Source organism: Sinocyclocheilus anshuiensis, unplaced genomic scaffold (genome assembly GCF_001515605.1).
Source record: "Sinocyclocheilus anshuiensis isolate Anshui unplaced genomic scaffold, SAMN03320099.WGS_v1.1 scaffold222, whole genome shotgun sequence".
Classification (NCBI taxonomy): Eukaryota; Metazoa; Chordata; class Actinopteri; order Cypriniformes; family Cyprinidae; genus Sinocyclocheilus; species Sinocyclocheilus anshuiensis.
Window position 1 is genome coordinate 149,363 of NW_015542408.1, and position 24,358 is coordinate 173,720.

A 24,358-nucleotide genomic window follows, 5' to 3' on the forward strand; every position below is an offset into this window, starting at 1 on the left:
ATTTGTTTGATGATCTGAAACATTAAAGTGTGACAAACATGCAAAAAAATAAGAAATCAGGAAGGGGGCCAACACTTTTTCACACCACTGTATATACTAATAGTATCATATATTAAATAATATGTGTGTATATTATATATATGTGTGTGTGTGTGTGTGTGTGTGTGTGTGTGTAAATGTCATAAATTTATAAATATAATATCAGAGATGCAAACAGGTAAGGGGAAAAAAAGGTGAGAACATTGTGAGGATCAGGGGCATGCTCCATGTGTAATTTATTTTTAAGATTTTTGCTTTACATGCTCTTTTGTAGTTACTTTAAGTTTTTTTTTTAATTATTATTATTACCTTACATGTCCAAAACCATTATTTTTCACACACACACAAAAAAAACATCTTGTTGCAACATTTTACAAAATCAAGATATTTTAATATATTTGGTCAAAATCCAAATGTTGTTATAAAAGATGAAGTGCTATGCAGTCTATTTAAGACAATATTGGCTGATTAGACGGCGATGCTGACCTAACATGCAAATTGTTTGCCCTCTCTCTTCACCGTTCCCACATCTCAGACCTCAAATACATCAAATATTACCCTTTTTAGACATAGTTTTTGATGTAGAGTAAAGAAAATACTATACAAAACTTATTGAAACAACAGTTCTTTATTTACCCTAGTAAGATCACAAGAACAATTCTAAGATCCCCCATTGCAAGACCCCCCCTCTTCATAAAAACACTTTCTCATTGGATCAAAGCAAATCTCATAGGTGACATATTTTGATTTTTAAAAAAAGTAAGATCACAAGTACCCTTGTAAGACCCCCCATTGCAAGACCCCCCCTCTTCATAAAAACACTTTCTCATTGGATCAAAGCAAATCTCATAGGTGACATATTTTGATTTTTAAAAAAGTGAGTTGTCACTGAAAGGTGAGGAGTTTGCATCTATGTAATATTAACATTTACACAGTATAGACTGTAAATTACATTATATAATGTAAATTATACACGTGTGTGTGTTTGTATATACAATGTGTATTGTTAATTAGTTTCATAATGGATTTTATAAAAGATTGTTTTGCATTTTACACATTAAAAATACATTTTTAATAATCTTTTATATATTTTTTTTTACTTTTGTGTGTGTGTGTGTGTGTAATATATAAAACATATATAATATTAAAAAATAAACAAGAAAATCTGAAGAAAATACACACACACACACACACATACACACATATATATACACATACTGTATCAGCACCAACAACATCAGCAACTGGAAAACCCATGCAGGGCAATGATTTCAGCTTCTACTTCGAATTAAACCAGAGACCTTTCTGACAGCAGTTACGATCCACAACCATTAAGCAACCACCACCCAGGACAGGCCTGTGTGGGGCCGGAGGGGACAAACGGTGCTAAAATCAGAATGGCTGCAGCTCCCAAGCCGGCAGAGATGAACCGCATTCGATGATAGTGAATCTGACAGAACTGCTGCGTTGATGCATATGACCCACTACACCGCAGAGCCCGCTTTTATCACACCGCAAATCAAATGGACCCAGAGCTTTTAAACCATGTGGACACACATAGACACACACCTTGACATTCAAATTCCCTCAGAATTCTCCTCCCATAGGTTTCTATCTTCTCCGTGGTGCTTGCCAGACGGTGAGATTGTGCGGCGGTCGAGTTGGGCTGAGGTTTAACATTTCACAGAAGGTCAGTGAGCATAGTGTGATTTGAAATCCAGCAGCTTTATCTCTATTGTAGAAACCGGCCATCTCCCCATGAATACCACTGCCCTGCTGGGGCTCAGCTAATACAGCAAAGCATCCAGGCATGAGAGTACAGGCTAATCTAATCCCAATGACAGAGGCGCGAGCAGAGAAAAACGTCCGCAAAACTCTCCAACACATGTACAGGCATATCTCAACAGGAAACACAGGAGGATGATGGGTAACTGTATCCTAGTCACCACGTTCAACCTGGGGCTGCGGTATGATGGAGTAAGTCCCTGTTGTTGCGAGCGTCGGCTCAGGGCCTGCGGAGAACACCCGCGAGACAGGAAATTGAATTTGCCAGTGTATTGGTGACAAGGGAAACCAAGGATGCAGGGCCTCAAGGGGAGAGGGCACTTAATGAAAATTAAGACGCTGCTGCTCACCCAAACCACTCAATTCAGCTGATCAGCAGGCCACAATCGGATAAAAAAATTTAGAAAGACCTACAGAAAATACTAAAGGTTAGAAACAAAAAGGGTCTGACTAGCCTGATGTCACTGAAGAAGGTTTTAAGCTCTTAAAAGAACAACTTCTTCTTTTTTTTAAGAAAGCTATTGCTGGTAGTTAGAATCCAGAAACCAAAACACTTCTATGAAAAAAGAAACTTAAAAAAGTTGACTGACAGGTGAGTGACCAAAACTTTCAACGTTCAAATGCATTATTGAACAAAAAATCTTGCTAGAATATTCATGTACAGACAGTCAGTTACCTGAATAACAAATAAATAAATAAATAAATAAAATAAAATATATTGGGCTGCATACAAAAAAAAAAGTAAAGCTTCAAGAAAAATCATTATTTTATCATATCTACCAATCATGCTAATAATAATTTAAATAGTTACATTTAGTCACACAAATTTGATAGCTTTTTCCATTCCCACATTTAAAACTTTAGCCACGGTGTACATTAATTATTATCTTGCTTTATTGTTTATATTTGTCGTAGTGCATTATTTCTTTATTTATTATTAGTGAATAAACTACTTGCCTAATGAAATATTTGAAATTTAATGTTGATATTTAAATGAATACTAACATTTTAAATAAAAAGTTTGCTCAATAGCATATTGACATGTATTCATTGCTTTCATTTTCAATTCTATCATATGAATATTACTTTTGTCACCTCACCTTTTACAGTCACCTCTGATAACAAATCCTCTTATCTGCAGAAACGAAGCAAGAAAAAAATCTGTAAAGCTGCTTTGAAACACTACGTACTGTGAAAAGCACTATAGATATAAATGTTAATTCAACTGAACGGAATATTCATTGCCACTGTGATATTGAGAATTGTACAATTACAGTATTGACAACTGAAGTGCTGTAGTACCACAACAACCTTACTATACAGCAAAAAATGGTTCTTTACTGAAGCTAAAGTGCTATGCAATGAACCACTGAAGAACCTTCATTTTTAAGAGGGTATGTGCTGGCGGGGGAAAGGAAACTTCTTCCTGTTCACTCAGGCCACTCTAACAGGCTCCTAATGAAGGTGCGCCTCATGGGAACTCTTCAGTTGTAGTTTTTCTTTCTTTCTTTTTCTTCAATCCCAAAAGGAGCGAGGGATCAGAGTATGGCTGCTTTAGGTTTAATAGCCACGTTAAACGGGCACAAACTGTCTCACTGCAACGCGTTTCATTAGTAAACAGCACTCAAGACGGCAGTGCCATTCAGTACAATAACAAGTAACAATGCAATTAATGGTGTTACATGCGGGAGGGGCCGCGGTCTCGGGTGCACTGGGAAGATTATAATTGTTCCAGTCTGACTACCTCTGGGAGCCTGCAGCGGGAGCATTTATTACCAGACCGAGAGAGAGAGAGAGAGCAGCAGCTATACAGTGCACCATAAACAGAAACATAAGTACTCTTCCAAACCGTACTGAGCTTCCTCAATGCATCATGAAATCTTGTGACTTATTTGGAATCATCTTCATCAACCAAAAAAGATTTCACTCCTCACAGATCCTCATGGAAGACTCAACGGGGTTTCAATTTAAATAGGTTTTGGCTAACTAATGGCCTGGGTCATGTTCAGGTCAGTGTTATCATTAACTAAAACCTTAAACTATTAACAAATATTATTTTATTTCAGTTTTATTTTATTTAAAAAAACTAAACTAAACTAAAATTTGAATTGTTACCTTGGCAAATAATTGTAATAAATTTAAGCTGAAGTACTAAAATTATTAACTGAAATATTTTTTAATTATTATAATTTTTTTTTTTTTTTTTACAAAAACTAAGAAATGACAGCACACAATAAAATTACTAAAATTTAAACTACAATTAAAATGAAAATATAAATTATTTTGAAAATTATATTGAAAATATGAAATATAAAAGCTAATTCTAAATATTAACAAAACTATATAAATAATACTAAAATAGCACTGGTTCCGATGCCACTCCTCCTCCTGCACCCCTTTTCTGTGTACACTCGACTGTCCTATAAATAAAAGCAAAAAGTAAAAAAAAAAAAAACTTAAATATAAAAATATAAATATAAAATAGATATATTTCAAAAAAAAAAAAGTGAAATATATATATATAATGAGATGTGCCATTTGAAACATGGTCTCATAAGCATAAGAATACATAAAATCTGGGTGAAAAAAGTAATTACACTGATATATTTGTATAGATACTTTAAGTATTGCAGAAAATATAAGTTTCTTATTATTCTTTCTATTGATTATTTTTTTCTCCATGCACTCAACTTATTGCAATGCATACTGACATTGCATCCTCTGTGAACAATACATGCGCTGCAACCTTAGAATTTGACTAAAACAAGTTAATTTAGGATCCACTACGTTTTGGAACAAACTTCGCCTTAATATGCTGCCTCACTAGGTTTCGGAGCAAAGCAATTGACTCTAAAACAAACAGCAACTGCACAGACATAGCGTCCTTTTTCCACATGTACTACTCAAAGGGGAAGACAGCACGCAAACAGCTCGTTCTTAAATGAAAGTATATTCGTCCCCAACCGCAAGCATTTCGGAGCCCATTCCTTTTGATCTACGTCTCCAATGTCTTCCAGAGGAGTCAATAAAAGCTATACACCGGCTCCTTTACGAGCCCTGCAGATATATATTAGAGGGGTCTTACTGATTCAAAGCACAGCCGTAAACACAATGGCAGGCCTGGCTCAGTGATAAGCCTGCCTTAGTGGAGACTGATGTTATCGGAGCGAGCACTGGACTGAGAGAAGGACCAAGGTGATGTTGAAGTCCTTCAAGGGAAAGAGAGAGACCATCTACTCAGTAAATCACAGTTCAGTGTAGGACACAACTCACACACACATGCATTATTCACATATCATCACACATCACGGCCCAGGAAACAGATTCCCGACTTTCTGCAGAAATCCTGCTAGATGAGGTTGTAAAGCAGTCTTAATCTTTAATCACCAAGCCTGGATCAGAAACGTTCATTCACGCACCGATGATAATACCGTCTCCTGTACCTCAGGATCCACCTCTAATCACCCAGCATCCTCTTCCACAGTGACAAACAAGGACATAAACAGAAACAAAACATACACGTTAATGCCAATTAACAACATTATAGTCAAGATATATTCAAGGGCTAGGTTTCAATTCAATTCCATTCGATTATGCTTCACAATCTTGCAGTTCATTTCGATTTCTATTTCAATTCGCTTTAATATTGATTGTTTTGGATATATAACAGTTACAGTACATGACAAATTTTCTCAAGAAAAAAAAATCTCATCTAATGCTGTAAAATATACATGAGAGTCAGTTGGTACTACATTAAAATCAGCTTAAAATTAGCTGATTTGCATACAAACACTTTAATTACACTCAATTAGGTGTTTATAACATTAAAGTTAGTAACCCTAACCCTAACCCTATAACACTAATTAATTTTAAATTACATAATTATAGTTCTATTCCAAAATAAACATTTAAATGGTGGCTGTCATAACAACTTAACAGATTTATTTAAAATAAAATATTGACGAATAGTAAAAATTATAATGAATATGTTATATGTTAGCAAAATGCTCCTCTCTAGAGTTTATTTTTCTAGCTGACTAACAAGTTTATGGACACCGAATATGTTTTTTTCTGAGATAAATGTGATGTTACATGATATTGTTTACAAGCTGTTTCACTGACGTCTTTCCGTGGTTGAAACAATAATTGAGTGAATACATGAGACAGGATACGGATTTCAGTAAGTTGTACTCTTTCTTTTAACATACCTTCGGATGTTTACTCATGTTTATTTTGCGTTGTAACTGGTATTAAAGTGGAGGAGATGATCAGTTCACATGCGTTTTGCACTGCCGCTCCACATCAAACAGCACCAAAATGCTATTTATTGTTTAAATATTGTAATAAAATGTACAGAATTTGAAATCTGAGACTGTTTCATATTAGAAGTAACAAATAACAAAGCATATTTTGCGATTTATTGAATGGGAGGCGCGCTACAATGTTCCGTTCAAAACAGGCAAGACTAATTGATTCTTGGGATTTTAGAACTTATATTGTTTAATAAAAATGCGAAATAATTAAAATCGAAAAAGCTATATTTTTTTACCCAGCCCTAATACATACAAACACCTACACCTTTCAATCATGTTGAGCACTTTCCATTAGTTTTATACTGAGCTAATGAGACTTTCTATCCTGTTAACCTAAACCAAACCCACGCAAAAACCTTGCATTTACTTTAAGACATATTTTGTATATTAATTGAGCCATTTTCTTTATTGGGTCATTCGCCGGCCCCTGCAGTGTCGACAAAACCTGACCCGCGCTCTCACACAAGCACACACCTCCAGAGGTCAAATGTGGTCACGGAGATAAGCTATCATTCATCATTGTGGCAGGCGGCGCTCCTGAATTAAGCTCATGGTACAGTTATAACCAGAGGAAGAGGGTCCAGATCAGCGCTAAACAAAGCCGTCTCAGTGATAACGGGGTCAGTGAAAGCATGTGAGCGAGATTCTTAAGCTCTCCTGCTCATTTGATCTGCTCTCCTTTCAAACATGATCACTCCACATTCATTCAGCTTTCATATAAAACAAGATCTGTTATGTTGTGGTAAGCAGCCTTGAGAAAGAGGTCATTTGAGTGTTTACGTGCTTGTCTACATTTCACAATGCTTGTAAAGAGCAAATGTATGAAAATGTCCTCACAAATATAGTGAAAAGACTTGTAAAAAAGGCCAACAAAAGAGGGAAATAATGTCATTTTTAAATCTAATAATGTCAAAAGGTGTCCTTGTATCTGAATATGCCTACTTCTTTACAGTATGCAAAAGGAGAAAAATGTTCTGGTATCCACTTTCCTATCCCATAAGGCTACAGGGGAGGAGTCATCATTGGCAACAGTAACATGGCTGACGTTGTAGTAGGTCAAATGACAACACATCACTGCTGAGGTAGTATATTCAAACTGTATTCATACTACACACATGCTTACAGATTGACCTTTTTAACAGTTGAGAAGTTTGATAGTTGACAAATTCTTACCGTTATTTAAAGATAACATGAAGTGGCATTTAAATATTGTGAATAAACTGAATTAATTGGACAATAATGCAGAGTGAGACTTGATTTTATCCATCAGGATTATTGATTAATATCTTATTAAACATATTTAAGGTGGTCAGAGTTGGAGAAAATTGACAATTGCCTTTCTGATTAATCATGGAAAATAAGAGCAGGGATATATATATATATATATATATATATATATATAGATTAGATAAAATTGAAAGAAGCCTCATTAAAACAACCAAACAAAAAATCTTGTAATAATGATCCCAAACATTCAGATATAGAGAAAGAGAGTAAATTTTGGAGTTAAAAAAAAAAAAAGTCTAAGTGAGGTCATCTCAAGTATATAGTGTATTTTTGTGAGATATATTTTTGTGCACTGACGGCTGATCTTAGCATGAGCGTCACTGTTCATCTGTAAAGGATACATACAGCCCTTAATGGGGATAGTAAAACTCTGCACCACTAAATTTAGGCAGTCAAAAATCACACACGCATAAAAATGTGCACGCACAAATACTCATGCGCCGGTAGTGCTGGCACAGCATAATTAAAATATTATTCATTGCATTTGATTTGCAGTTAAGGTTAAATGGTTGCAAATTATTTATTCCTCAATTAAACAGCACATGTGCAAAGGTGAACACCATTAAATTGTAAATACTTGTGTCAACAGTTTTTTTCCCCCTATATTTTTAGCAGTGTGGCATTATTAAATGGAAATTGTGCCCGTGGCGGAAACTAAAATTTGACCCAGGTGAAAATACAAATGAACCCAGCTGTCATTTGCAAAACACAAGCATTTCATGAATGCAGGAATTATAGGAAACAGCTGCCATGTAGTGAACAGACAATCCATGATACTAATAATTCAACGCTCAACTCAAGGCCCTCGTCCATAGATTCTCGTGGAAAATGAAACCAGCACAAGACGTTCATCTGTGCATTTTATTCAGACTGAGCACTGCATTCTGCTTTTACAGATCTGTTTATCAAAAAAGACCGAAATATGGGCAACTGATAAACTGGTTAACTGATACTCCAGATATTCTTCTGAAAAGGACTGTTAAAAAACCTTCATAAAAGGTGAATGTAGAAAGAGAAAGAGTAAGATTACACAAGTTCATCATACACTTCATTTACATAGCCCAATGTATGGCAGCACGATTTACTATAAAACAGCAATAACTGCACAAATTTACCTTAATACAGGCCTACTGTGATGTCTGCAGTGCTGGAGGCAGTACTCCAGTTTCCCAGCGTGCCGCCAATGTGGAACAACTTATTAAAATATTCTGACAGTGCCACAACACCACTACTAAAACTACATCAAGGACAAAATAATCATCAATTAAATCATTAATAAGTTGAAATCATTCAAATAAATGAGAATCTGACTCATTAAAACCCTAATTTCTTCCAATCTCAATAATTTAGAGTGTATCTCAGTCTTTAAATGTTGAGTGTCTCCATCATTGTGTAAACAGGGAATAAAATATGGATAAAACAAGAAAAAGTAAAAGTATGAAAGAAGACGGTATGATTAAAAAAAGAAATTAATATGCATTAAAGATGCATTCAGTTGATCAAAAGTGTCAGTAAAGACATTTATAATGTTAATGAAATATTTATATTTCAAATAAATTATGTCCTTTGAACTTTCTATTCATCAAAGCATCTTGAAAAATGTATTATGGTTTCAACAAAAACAGTTTTTCAACATTGAGGATAAGAAACGTTTCTTGAGCACCAAATCAGCATATCAGAATGATTTCTGAAAGATCATGTGACACCGAGGACTAGAGTAATGATGCTGAAAATTCAGCTTTGTCATCACAGAATTAAATTATTTGAAATTATAATAATTTATCACAGTTTTTACTGTATTTTTGCTCAAATAAATGCAGTCTAGGTAAGCATAAGAGACTTATTTCAGAAACTTTCAGTGACTTTTTCATGTCCTGAATCTAGACTTAAATCTTTAATCTACAGAGAGCATGAATCCTTCTCAAACCTGAGCAGGAGACAGATAGAGGTAATCAAAATATATATCCTGTTCTTCTCAATCTCTCTCTGCCTCACTCACATGCACATCAGCGGGAGCCAGAGTTTGATCAGTGGCAGGCGCACACTTCCTTAAAGGCTGCCTAATCTGAGGGAGTCAGGTGTTTGTACCTTCTGCCAAAGCTTTGGCAGAAAAGTGGAGCCACGCAATCTGACAATGCTCTTCTGACACAGTTGCCTAGCAACGGCGAAGCTTGGGGTCTCAAGCTGATGGTCTCAAGCAGGATTTATCATCTCTGACGACTTTTATTTGATCTTGACAGATTAACGGGCCCTGCGAGGAGCGGAGGACACACAGGCGTATAAAACCCCCCTCCATAAACACATATTCGAGCATAAACAGCAGGCACGGTTAACAGATGTAGAATGTGTCGCTGGCAAGAGAAGACAGGGAAATGAGAGTTACCTTTCCTAAGATCTCTCTTTCCTTGCTCTGCAGGCTGAGAGATCTTATACATTCGGCAGTTGCCTTTTGCTGCCAAGTGCGGCTGATTTTGAGGAGATGAGAGCTCTGGTCTTGGTGTGGTGTGATGAGCTGTTCGGAGACTAATTGCGGAGTGTAATCTGCTCTGATTAGCGGGTGAGGAGCGGGCAGGTGTGAGCACACACACATCGGCTTGGGCCGACGCAGCTGCAGCCTGACCGCGTGCCAGATAAACAAAAGGCATGAGGCCGAGGCCACGATAACACACAGTCTCCGTCGCTATGCTCTGCTAATTAACCACCAACTCACCTATCACACTTAACTGCCTACCATATGTTTACATCCAGATGAGTTTTCATCTCAGCCACATCCCCAGGAGCGCACGGTTCACATCCAATTCTAAAGCGGCAGTGACAAACTATTTAGGAGCGCGCACGGGATGCAGGCAGAGCATACATCTTGTTTAGATTTCTGTAGCGTGCCGTTGTCCTGGGCTAGGAAAGGCGCAGGAAAACACATGCCATGCTTGAGTAAGCAGGATCCGGGGCTGGAGCATTAAGTTATCACGCCTCGCTATCCCTGCCCACAGCTGACACAGGCAATTAGAGCTGAGGTTAATATTGCACAGCCACGGACCAAAAACATGGATATCTCCCTATCCCATCACTCTGAAGGAAAAACACGGGATCCTCGCAGAATTAGTGCTGGGGCAGCCCACGCGACGTCAGGGAGAACATTCTGCGGCCTTGGCGTAACCTTGAGGTACAACTGCTTGTTTCAATACCAGGGTCGGAAATTAAAAGGGGTTTTGGGCAAAAATGCCACCAAAATGAACAAAATTTCAGATAAGGTGGCAAAAAATGCCCCTGTACAATTAAATTATGGTTGAAAGTGAAACGTGAACATAAATGTGTTGATTGCGGCATTACATTTAGATTGCAGCATTACACATTGCATTAGATTTCTTTTTTAGCATTTTTTTTCTTTGCAGTGTTGTAGTATTATAACCAAAAATGCCACCAAAATGAACAAAATTTAAGATAAGGTGGCAGAAAATGCCCCTGTACAATTCTATTATAGTTGTCGCGATTAAAGTGAAACGTGAACATAAATGTGTTGAGTGCTGCATTACATTTAGATTGCATCAGATTTCTTTTTACGCATTTTTTTCTTTGCAGTGTTGAGTATTATAACCAAATTACACAAGTTTCTGTTGAACGCATGAATGCAATGGCCAATCACCACTGAAAATGCTGGAGTTTTGTTCAGCACACGCAGAAACTGCAAAAATGTCAGTACGAAATTCATTTTGCAGTGTAGACAGGTTCAGTATTTGTAATAGGGGTTTTTGTGAGAGTGCATAACTTACGCTAGACTGGAGTCATGACCTGCTTCAGTGATGTTTTTTCCTGTTTTCTGTTTTTTCTGTTTTCCATTTCTTCTTCTATAAGTTTTACCAGAGACGAACTCCTTAACATTAAGCAGCACATCCCAGACAACATTTTTCCGGTTTTTGATTATTCGGACGTTTTGTTGGACATTCTAGTCGGAGGTACAGCTGTGTTGTTCAAACGCGCTGCACACTTTGTAAATAACATCTGCACACTAATAAACATATCTGTACATTTATCTAAACAATTAATTTTTTCCTATACTTCTATTTCTGTATATAGCACATTATTACATTTTTCTAATTTTTCTTTTTTTATTATATTAGTGTTATATTACGTCCCTACTGTGTTATTCCTATGTATGTCTGCACTATCATGTATGTCTGCACTATGTTTGTACTTTCTTCTACACTGGAAGCTCCTGTCGTCAAGTCAAATTCCTTGTGTGTGTAAACATACTTGGTAATAAAGCTCTTCTGATTCTGATTCTGATACAATTTACTCCCAGTTTGAATAACTGTTTTTTTTCATGCTACTAAAATAACTAATGTGAAGTCTCAATTTTCTAATGCATAAAAAGTAATAAACTAACTCATTAATGGCATGCCATTTCCCCAAACACAAAAATCTTAATCATTATTACAATATCAAGAGCAATAATGATTTTTGTCATAATATTACAGGCCTAACCTGTAATAGGTTTATGTTTTATGTTATAATTTACATACTTTGTGTACAGTAGGCTATTTACATTATGCATTTGCTGTGTAAATACATGCACCTTTAAGCAGCATTAAACAGAAAATAAACATGAATGCCATGTCAGAGGCAGTTTCTGTTTTACCTCTGCAGTGTAAAGATGGATTTTGTTGATGTTGATAAAAATTTTTTTTTGGTAACAGTCTATAGAATTCTGATTGACTGAAGTAACTGGTTAAATTTAAATATTTGACAAAAGACAGCAAATATACAGTAAAAAAATGCCCCTGGAAATCAACTCTAGGGGGCAAATATCAGTTAATTTCTGCCCGTTCTACACACAACCACTAAACCAAGAGTCTTAACCTTCCAGAGCAAGGTGAAGGGTATAAACTGAAAGGAGACGAGATGGCAATGTTTATTGTGCTCCGGTTCACTTAATATCTGTGTCAGACAAATTTATACATGTCATTCCATTACCACACCATAAACTGTCCCCAGTGAAACGCTGCCCTGCTAATCAGCTCCCTCACAAACAGAATTAGATTTCCAATTTAATTTGTTTCGGCCTGGAAAAATATGACAAACCGCTAGGACAATGCAGCCTGATGGCCGTGGAAGGGCGGTTTTCTTTTGATAATCGAGTTAAAAAAAAACATAGCATGAGGGAGCGCTTTCACGTAGTGCTCTGGCGTGGAAAGTGTTTGCAGAGAGGGGAACGAATCTACATTCCAAACAGACAATGGCTGGCCAGAGGTCCGTCTCTTTATTTTCCCTTTGGCGTGTGTTGTCGAGGCATCTGAAGACCTGTGGCTCTTTCACTTATCTTTAGCAAACACTGGCGGAGGCTGACTGTCACAAGCCCAAAGTTTGTTCTTGTTTATAATGTCATGGCAACACAGGGAACGGGAAAACTGCACTCCAGCTGGGATAGTGGCAAACATGCTTAAAGCACACTAAAATGCAAGAGTGACTTCAGAGGCATTTTTGTGTTGCTACCAAAAACATGAGAACATGAAGCCAGCTATTTGGAAGACAATGATCATTTTAGAATCAACTACGTCACGTCACCTACGATTTTTGAGTGAAAAAAGGTATTAAACTATTTTAAAATAACATTGTGACGAGAGGGGCGGGGCCAAGAGCCGTGGGAACGGAGCGAGGCCGGTGGAGTAAATGCTAATGCATGACACCTGCGCCACTCACTGGTCTCGAGTCCCACGGAGGAGCTCTGGAAGGATAAAAGGAGGAGTGACGACAGTGTTGGAGGAGAGAGGACCAGGCCTGGACTTTATTTTGTGTTTTGTGTGCGGCAGTCGTCCGCGAGGGGCTGCCGCTTTACTTTCATTTTGTGTTTGTTTTATTATTAAAGTATTTAAATGTTCGCCGGTTCCCGCCTCATTCTTCCTGTGACTACGAACTTTGTTACATTGGTGCCGAAACCCGGGAGGAAGGAGGGACACGCTGCCCGAGATCCCTCGCCGCTGTGGTGAATCCGCGGCGCCATCGAGCATGGCGGAGTAGTCTGCCACCGTGGACACTCGAGGCGGTGGGCTGGAGTGAGTTGCCGGGGGGGCGGACGAACTCGCTGCCGGCCGCCTGAGCTGTGGAGGGACGGCTGCCGTCCGTATGGGAGCGGAGGAGGCGCCGCCGTTCGCCTGCCGTTCGCCTGAGGCTGGAGCCTGCTGCCATCCGCCATGATGGGGAGGAGCAGGGAATGGGGGACTCCTGCCGGCTGCCCGAACCCGGAGGACCCGTCGCCATCCACCGGGTGGCGGAGGAGTGTCAGGCCGTCCACCGAGGGCTATCCAGTGCCTCCGCCAGGCATCGCGGAAGAGTTTACCCAGCTGGTGGAGGGCCGAGCGGCAGTGTGTCTGGGCACCGGAACGATTTTATTTTATTTTTTCCCTTTCTCCCCTCTGTCTCTCCTCATCCTTCCGTCTCCTTTTCTCTCGCCTCGTCTCTCTGTCCTTACCCCCAGGTACGCCGCGGCTGGACTACGAACTTTGTTACAAACATATTTTATATATATATTTATATTTTAGATAATTTTTGGTTTAAAATGTTAGCCTTTTCATGAATTTGGTAGAAGCACAAAAAATGTCTCTTGCTCTTGCTGTTGTTATTGAGTGTACCACCATACCTCTTGAATACAAGAAAAAGTAAAATATTACATTTTTCCCCCACAATTTCTCCAAAAACACTTTTTTTTACATCAAAGTGCTAAATAAATTCATAAATTAAAAAATACATAGATAAATTTTAAAAAGTTACATTTTTAAATAATTATGGTAAGTTTAAAAAAAAATTTTTTTTTTTGCTCATGTATCATCTCACTGAAAAAGACTGTTACAATAGTGCTAATTTTAAATGCTCCTTGAAGCATTTAATTCCAACATTATCAGAGAAAAAACCATGACTTCCAGCGGACAAATCATCTGTATGCAAGATGAAGCACATTTCTTCAAGATCTGCGGAAGAGATCGTGAGAGAAAAGCTATCTAGGGTCATTAGTAGGGTTTCAAAGTCACTCTGCCCTCTGACAGAGAGCGTTTGACAGGTGCTGCCGAGGCAAAGCTTGCCGCAGGAGAGAGAAAAGATACCGTCCTGATTAGATCGTCCACCTTAGGGAAGGTGCTGATGCACAGAAATTCTAAAAGAGAGGAAGAGGAGGATGAGGGTGGTGGGTGGAGAAAGAAAAACTAGAAGTGCAAAATAGAAGAGCTGTCAAATGTGCAATGTTCCTTCCCCCACGTCGCACTGTCCCTCCTCTGGTGTGGTCTGGTGCGTTACCCCCAGTGGAGAAGTCTCAGTGCGATGTGTCAGTCAACAGACCCCTATCCTCGTGCCGTTCACAAAACTGTCAGGCTCCGCGCCGACCCGCCAGCCTGTGTTACTACCACATCAAAAAAATCAGACGCTTGAGAAAATAAACCACTCTTGCGTAATCCACCGAACCGAAAAAAAAAAAACTCCCAGAGCACTCCAAGCCCTCTCCCAATCAAGAACCGACCCTCATCTGGCATTTCATTAAACTCAAACAAGCATTACAATGCATTGGCTCGCACAAAAGCGGAGTAATTCGAGGGGTTAGGCTCATCAGCGATGGCCGCTTCTCTAAAGTCATTAATGAGGGCTCAGGCCAGGCTCAGGGCTTTCCACGAGTCACTAACACTCCTACAACCCCTCTTCATTTGATGAGCTCGTTCATAAAGCCTGAGGAGCCGGGATGCCACTTTAGAAACGGTCCCTTTTTCCAGGCTAAATGAACAGTTATTGAGTGAAAACAGGTCAAGTGGACTGGGGGCACACTGCTAAGTAAAGCTAAAGAGAAAAGTGTTATAGTGGCGGGGGGGGAGCAAAGTGCGTAAGCGTGAAAGCAGAGGCGGACTGGTTGTTGCTCGGCATCTGTGGGAAGTGGTGGCGGCACAGAACGAGGTGATTTGCACATTAAAAGCAGCAAATGTAGCGCAGCTTTGAGGAAGCCACCAGCAAAGAATTTACACTCTCTAAATAAATAAAGTAAGTTGACAAAAAACCCTCAACGTTCGGCGTGATAAAACACTTTTGCTTGAGTAGTAAAAAGAGTCAGTGCCTGGATGTCAACAATGTTTTGAATGTGTTTTGACACTGAGAGGTGACAGTCATTCACTGAAGACACATTCTGCCTTGGGCTTGTGATTGGGCACAGGATGTGTGTGTGTGTGTGTGTGCGTGTGACGAATAGAGAGAATGATACAAACCATAGTGAGCTGAAAATGAAGCTGAGAGCCACCCCGCTGTACAAGAGCCCCGTAAAATACAGTGGTTTATATGCTCGACAGCATGGCTGTGCCCTCCCTGACAGAACAAAAATGAAAGCAATATCAATGAAATATGACACTGATGATAGATCGGAAGAGAAGATGGAAATTACTTGATTCTCCTGAGTTTTCCGAATGAGAGCCGGCCTGCGAGGATGTGTTCAAGCTGAACTCTGAGGTGACTCGCACTTGCCAGGTTTCTCAAACAATCAGGGAATCAGCTCCGCTGGGAGTTGTCTAAAATGAGCAGAAAACTCAGCAGGTTTGTATGAAGCCCACGGCGGAAGTGCGGTACTGTTAATAAACCGCCTCTAAAGGCTACAGATCCGAAAACCACTTACTCCTACTACATAAAACGATGCCGACTGTTTCAATCAGCTAAACTCGACATTTTCTCTTCAAGCTGACTCCTACATGACCTGTACGTTTATCTGTGTTTGAGAAAGCAAGTGTCCCTGTGTGCTTGGGCGAACATCCCTCACTGTAAGCGGGAACAGACCGTGTCCACTGGCTGTATGGACAGAGTTCTCAATGCCCTTGATGCCTGCAGAACAGAGGAGACAATAGGATCAGTTTGAACAATGCAAGCCCTCTTAACAACACTGATCCAATAGGCCCAGAACCACAGTCCGTCTTCACTATCATCACACCACACACACACACACAAAGCCACCAGAGCTTCAATTCAGAGGAAAAACGCCTGATTTCTCCTCACTTTAAATTATTAATAATTCAAATGTTGAATCTTAGAAGAATCAAATCTTTTAAAGAGATTCGAATTGAAGATTTGACATGTTAGTTAATTTGTAGACTAGGAATGCGGAACAGCGATAAATTTTAAAGTGTGGCAAATTTTAGACCGGAGTGTTATGTATTATATTATTATTATAATATATAGGCCTATTATATGTGTGTGTGTGTGTGTGTGTGTGTATGTATATATATATGTGTATATATATATATATATATATATATATATATATATTAGTGCTGTCAAACGATTAATAATAAACACAGTACACGCGCATATATTATGTAAACAAAAACTTTTATTTTGGATGCTATTAATTGTGATTAATCATTTGACAGCACTAATATATATATCCTTATATATATATATCTCTCTCTCCTATCTATATCTATCTCTCCTCTCCTTATATATATATATATATATATATATATATATATATATATATTTAGGGGTGTCGCGATATACTGGTATTGACGATAACCATGATATTCAAATCATGAAATATCGTGTTAATTTAGGGTGTGACGATATACTGGAATTGGCGATAACCACAATATTTAAAATGAACAGGACACTTATGATAACATGACACGCAAATAGCCTACTCCAGCGCCAGTACCTGGTTGACCTCCCAGGTGGCAGTATTGCGCCTTAATGCTGACACCTGTCAATCAAGAAGAAGACGCAGCGCGTCAAGAACCATGTTCAATATTATACAGACAGTAAGTTTCCATTATTTTACTAGTCATGGAATGGGAAACGTTACATTAACCTGTTAACAGCGTTTTCCTGTGTTGATATATTTAAATAAAGGGGTGATTCTTTTAATAAGTACCACGTTTTCTTTACTCGTCTAATTTTTGTATTTGTATTTGCAATTAAGTCATGGCCAATACATGTGCGTAGCACTTGATTTCTTCGTTCAAATCTATTACATGATTAAAACAAATCTAGAAAAACTGAGCGACCACATTGCTACTTTAAACTCTTAGAAAGTGCATTAACTGCATGACTTCATTGGTGCCGGCCACTATAGGTTAAAGAGATTAAAATACGGGTATGCAAGTTAACAGGTTAAAGTATCAGTTTTGATGTTAATATTTATTAATCATACTGTTGAACTTGACAGTATTTTCTCTCTTGTTATTTCATAGGGAGCTTCAAAGAAGACAAGTAAAGCCAGAGTCTCAGGTCAGCTGTGACCTGAGGAAGAAGAAGTGAAAATGCATGTGCCCTGTGTTTACTAAATTAAAAAAAACCTAAATAAACAAAGTAAAAATTAATTTGGCTGATTCCCCAAGGTTTCTATAGATATCGCAATATATCGATATCGTGAATTCTTTTGGCCACAATAACCGTGGTGTGAAAAATCAAATATCGTGACAGCCCTTTTATATATATATATATATATATACACAGTACATACACACACACACTGAAACCAGATCACACTAGCCATATAAAACAATGTTTTTGCTTTTTATCTTTTTTTTTTATCATGCAGCAGGCATAAGTTGAATGTCACTTAGAAAAAATAATATCTCCTTAATATCTCTTTTCTCCTTAAAGCCACACAATTTGATTCATGCCTGTAGCAAAAACATTGTGGAACGAGATACACACTAAAGGTTAATACTTAGTTCTAGGGATTTGAACAAAATCCTAGCATTAATTATAAGCTATAAAAAAAGTGTGAAGTGTTCACAAACACACAGTTTTGAAAGGATCTAAATGTTCCGTAAAGCTCTGACAATTGTGCTCTTGTAATTCCAGTCCATTGGAGAGCCGGTCGTGCACTCACACTGGATCTAAGTGGCCAGCCATTTCAGCAGCAGCTACACTTCTCATTTTTCTCTGCTGGAATCCCAAGTGTTTACATCAAATTTACAGTTATTTTTTCCCTCCTGTGCAACCAGAGAGGCACCAAAAATAAGGGGAGACTGTGCAAAAAGGAAACAAAACCCAGAGAAAAAGTGGTCTTGAAGGGGATAGAGTTCATTTTAGATTAAAACTAGACAAGTGTGAGATTCAAAACATGTCTTTTTAGCTCACTCATTTTTAGCCAGCGCTCAGCAAGCGGTAAACGTGCTTCCCAGAGGTACTGCTGCCAAAAGTCTATCATTCATTAGGCTGCCACCATCATCACATGCATGCCAGACACTTAATCACTAAGATAGAGATAAAATAAAAAGCTTGAAGGTCACCAGGGGGAGAGAGCGATAGAGGGGAGATAGCATAGAGGGGTGAAGACCCTGGCCTCATTTTGATTGAGGACGTGACGCTTTCAGTCACACGCGACAGAACACCCGATGAGGAGATGCGTTTTGACTGGAGACCTTTATCACAGACTCCAACGGTTTGCCGAGCTACACATCACAAGGAAACGGCCCTGGAGAATTCAGCCGCAAATCGCAAGCGAAAACATTTAATAGGACTATCTGAGTCTACCCTCTTCCGTATTCACTTTACGCTCTAGTAGGCGCGTGACAGTAGAGCGTTGAGTGAAACTCTGAATCTGAACCATCATGCATATTTCCCATTCTTTCCCATCAGGTGTTTTTTTGCCTGTCTACTCCTCTGATGTTTTGACATATTTCTCTGCCTCGTCGAGCGCTCGTCTCCGATTTGCCGTGCTGTTTAATGTTCATGAGGGGCGGCGCAAAACTCGGTCCGTTGACAACCCACTGGCTGTTGTTACAAGATCTCAGACAGACAAAAAAGACGAGGTGCACCGCTGAGGAGCCCCACACTCCACTGCCTCAAAATAAAAAGCGCCTTGACCTCCTCGGCAGCCAGCTTCACCTCTCAACTGTGACGGATGGACGGCGCCCTAGTCTCGTCCCGCGGCCCAGCGTGCTTGAATAATGCCAGCTCTCTGCACGCCCCGGGCCAACAGTCACCCACCATACTGGGAAACTTCTGATGCTTAATCTCCTGAAATGCAAATGTGCCAAATGAGAGATTGAGTCTGCCATGCTACGAGTGTAAACGGACACGGTTAAACCCTCCTCTAAGACCGGCTCAGACTGCACCGACAACCAAATCTGAACTATAATAGTCACTTTCCGGGCAGGAATTTGTATGGCATTTGAATTTGAAAGGGTGTACGGTGGGGCATACAGTTTTGCTCGAGGATATTGGATCTTTCAAGAGGCTTTGTTCGCATGCCGTGATGACAACGGCGGCGTGCACCAACCGAGGAGAAATTGTCAAGGCAACATGTATCGAATTTCACAAAAGTTCAGAGCAAAGCGATTTCCCTCCCCTCTCCAAACCTCCTGCCGAAGACGAAACAAGCAATCCACGACACATCCTCTTACTTTAAAGAATACAAGCGGCGGACACATTTCCTGCCAACAGGCCCTTTCCTCAGATAACACAAGACTCCCATCAACAGGAAGCCCTTTCACCGGCAGCTCTGCCTCCCTTCGGCACATCACACGAAACAGCTCCTCAACCCCAGCCCCCACAGCCTCCCCTCCAACTGTTGAGGAAAACTTGCAGAAGAAGCTTGCTAAAAACTGTTTGCAAGGAACCGGACTTAAAAGTGTGGGCTGTAGCCTCGAGTCCTTCAAATGCTCTTGGTCTGAGACGCAGCGTTTTAACAGCCTCAACAATACTCCTGAAATCAATTAACGTGCAGCCAGTGGTATCAACATTACACACAGCCTGTCATTACATCAGATCCCACAAATACCTCTGGCCAGACGGACGGACATCGTTACGGTCTGTGTAAACCACGGGAAAGGGTGCACACAAAAGCACAAACATGCCCTCTAGGCACGGGTCAATGCTTTAGATTTGTTAAAAGCCTCCAGTTCTGGTGCGCTCACCAGAAGTTTACACGAGTGAGTGCATGAGCACGGTAACGACGTATAAAGGATTTGAGGAAAGTTTGTAAAAAGCAAAGCAGAACTCACGTGCATTTGAAGAGCGGTGAGAGAAGGCAACCTTCATAAGGTAAGTGCTGTACTGTTTTAGCAGCTGCTAATAGGAGAACTGGCAGAAGAGAGAGAGAAAGTGAGAGTGAGAGTGAGAGTGAGAGAGAGAGAGAGAGAGAGAGAGAGAGAGAGCAGACGCTTTCTGCAGGCTGCTGTGATGACATGCAGGCTTTTTTCCTTTTTTTTAGTAAGGGGGCTTATCTTTGTCTCTATGGTAACTGTGTCTCTGGGTGGTTATTAGAAACCCTGAACTTCCTGTGCATCTGCAGGATCAGCCAATCACGCGCCGTGTTTTCATAGGCGGAGATAGCTCGTGCTATAGGCAGTGAAGAGCGGCCACATGAGGGGGCCATGGAAACAGAGGGTCAGGGAAAACTTACAGCACGGCACGACAGGCCGGTTTGCATAAAACAGCCCAAAACTGTCTTCACTGCACTCTACATATTTATAGAAACATCTAGTGACTAAAGTAGGTTATAAATCCTAGAGCTAATTTTTTTTCCAGCAAAACAGCCTCCACGCCACAAGCTTTTTCCAAATAGGACAATGCCATCAAGGTATTTCAGTATTTTTTAGGACGAAAATGGAAACTCTTGCGGAACACACAAGCTCAGCATCTCGGATTCCCAGAAAGAAATTGTTATAGCACTGTGGTAAAGAGACTTGCAGACAGACAACCACAGAAAGCTCAGAGCTCAGCAGAACGGCCAGAGTTACCAGAGTCCAGCTCTAATGACAATAAATCCACAGGATGTGCTGTGTACCAACACACTCATGCGGTTCGTTTTAACAGCAGACTGTGGATGAGCCGAACTTAATGCTCATGAATCCAAATGAACAGAGAGCATGCAGGATTACAGTTGCAAGGCAAAAAGCTGACATGGAGCATGCATCTAGGACAGGACTTTCAGCTGTTGTGCACAGAAAAGACAGCTGAACTGGAGAACTGCAACTTAAAACTATCAGATTACAATGAGAAAGCTTCGTTTTCCCAGCGGAAACTAGAAATGAACCAACAGTAAAAAGTAATATATGCCTGTTTATCCTTGCAGACAGGAATGGGAACACATTTTTGTGTGTTTATAGGAAGAACGCTACACACACACACACACACAAGCGCTCACTGCATAGTTTCCCAGTAGTCTCTCTGTCTCCTCGGTTTAAGCGGGTGGAATCGTTTGGAGCAATGTGGCTCACTTCTTCCCTGCGCTGACTTGTTTTCCACCCAGCGAGCACATTCAAACTTCACTCGTGGCTGCTTTATTTAACACCGCATTTGTTGACAAGTCTCGGAGCAAAGTTCCACACGCAGAACCCTGGGTGCTGAACTTGAGAACATCAAATACAAACAATGCCGACCAGAACAGAGTGCCCTACCCCCTGAGGGCGAGATGTTGCTTCATCGGCACTGAGAAAAACATCAACCGGTCTACTAGGACAGCGAGGGAATGACCCCCGAGGCACGCTCAGCGAGAGACGGTCTAGACCTCTTCCAGCACTGTTTACAGCTGCAGCGACTTCCATTACTCAGTGTCAGGAGCGTGCCCTCTTTCTTGTCTCTGCTGTCACAATATTTCATCCGGCGTAAGTAGCACATGTCCCACACGTAACTAGACTCACCAGCCAGGAGCTCCCAGCGGCGTCTATATGCCCGCAAACGCTCTTACACTCCTGACAAAACAGAAAGCCCTGATAGATTACAGCAAGAATGATCAATCACACACAAACCTTTTAATCCAGATCGTCCCCTGATTGGCTGCCTCCACATGAGCTCCAGAGTTTTAAATCCGACTGGTTAATCCCTCCATTTCTCTCAGATTCAGTATTTCAGCAGTGACCACAGTGGACTCTAACATTCACTTGGCTTTTTTCTCTCCCTCCCTCGTTCTCTCTCTCTCTTTGCACTCTGTTCCGAGACCGCTCACTGAGCTCTGGAACTAAGGGAGCCTGATGAGGAGGGAAGAGACTCGCTGGGTCCTAGTGTCTCTGGTGTTAACTGAAAGAATGCCATTGTTTTATGTGTAACCCAGGGCTACATTCTACAGACGGCTGATAAGTCCTGCGCTGTGCCAGATCCACTGCTGGGGTATTTGTAGATGGATAGAGATGGAGAGCTGTTCGATATCCATTACCTGGAAAACAATATAATAGTTGAAAGATAATTTACAAACTGACCTAACTGAAAAAATAAATATATATATATATAATTTTCTTACTCAGTATGCTTGTGTTGTCTGCAGTATAAATATCTAAACATACTTGAAAAATATCTTAAAGTGAATGTATCTTGTTTTAAGCTTTTATTTTTGTGCAAAATGACATAAGATATCAAATCCTGTTTTAGAGGTTTTGGTAATAAAATCCAAAACAAAATAGTGTTCCATCCAAATTAGTTTTTTTTTCTTTATTTGTCTTACTCCATTGTCAATTAGATTTCTCTAAAAAAAAGACTTAATATTTTTTTTGTTTTTTCAAGTAAATATATCTTGTTTTATCGATCATGAGATGTTTTTACTGTATATGATATTGAGTTTTTTTTTTGTTTTGTTTTTATCTAGAGGTCATGGAAACGCTGATATAAGACTGATCTCCTTTTAGCATTTTCCCTGTTTGCTCAACTTTATTAGAATATTTACTGCTGCTTTGCATACTTGCAACTTGTGTGCTACATTCCTAGTCTCCTGAAGAAATACAGTACGATAGCTGAAAGTGGTTATTCACTGATATGATTTCAGATAAAATCTGTCTTCATTGTAAGATCTAAAATGTAATCTGCAGGTTTAACATCAGTGATATCATGTGACTAATTGCAATGCAGCAAGATCAAATAGAGGCAACAGAAAATACTGTATGGTTTGATAGCTACTGCATAGCTTTAGTAAAAGAATGGTGCACAGGTCATATTAACTGGTTTTATATTTCATGGTGCTTTTTGGAGACTGACAGTACAAATCTACTGATGTGTAAGGAAAAGAGCATCTTGAATATTCTACCTAACATCTGTTACACATGAAGATGAGCTGATGAGAATTTTTATTTGAAATAGTCCTTTAAAGGGTTAATATCTGACCATGTACTGAGACTTTTCAAATAAATTGCTTAAGTATGTCATAACGAAATCCCTCCATGGCATCAGCAGCATCCAAGTACACAAATCATTACCATTACCAAAACAAATTATTCCAAAAGGTCAAAACCCCTACTTTTATCTCCTTTTCTATCCTTAGAAAACATACTGAAAACAAAAGCCTCATTTTAGCTCTACCCTTCAAAACATACTAATATTTAAACCCCAAACCCCCACTCTGAAGTGTTTGCTATTGCAAATGTGGTAGCAATGCTAAAACTATTATGTGCATGGACACTACAGCCAGGGCTATAAATATAAGCAACACATGGAGCGGCAGACTGCAAAACAGGGGGAAATTTGGGCTGCTTGTATCTGTCAAGAGCTGCACGAATCAGGCCGCCGGCCATATGATCAGCCTGGGGGCTGAGTCCACCTCCTCAGCAGGGAGCTTTGTAACTGCGCTTCTCGTTTCTTTTTCAAAAAACAGATTGAGAGAGAGGGGGGGTTTGTAAAATACCCTGGATGCTTATGTGAAGAATGCCTCGTGAGGATCATAAAGTGTCTCAAATGAAACTTGGCCCTTATCTAAATAACAGTTGACTAATATGCTCACAATGTAAACTCAGTGGCTTACCGCAAATCTTGGGGGCTCCCCGTGAACCATGAGATGGGGCCCTGGACACAAGTGCATACATCATGCAGTGTTCCTTTTCGGGGGGTGAAACAGCATCTGATGGACACAGACAGACACAGACACTCTCAAATCCTTACTTATCTATTTATATGCAGATACAGTGGGTACGGAAAGTATTCAGACCCCCTTAAATTTTTCACTCTTTGTTATATTGCTGCCATTTGCTAAAAATTTAAGGGGGTCT

General features: G+C 39.7%; 1 protein-coding gene across 3 annotated transcripts in view; it reads right to left on the minus strand.

Moving 5' to 3' along the window:
* Positions 1-22,312, minus strand: part of LOC107693108 (forkhead box protein N3-like) — a 103,019-nt gene extending 80,707 nt beyond the window's left edge. The window contains exon 1 of one of the 3 annotated variants that reach the window (XM_016492357.1): positions 22,139-22,312. The gene's annotated coding sequence lies outside the window, so the exon portion shown is untranslated. Of the gene's footprint in view, positions 1-21,534; positions 21,661-22,030; positions 22,091-22,138 lie in introns of those variants that run through there. The other 2 variants (XM_016492360.1, XM_016492361.1) reach the window with 2 other exon arrangements.
* Positions 22,313-24,358: the final 2,046 nt, after the last annotated feature.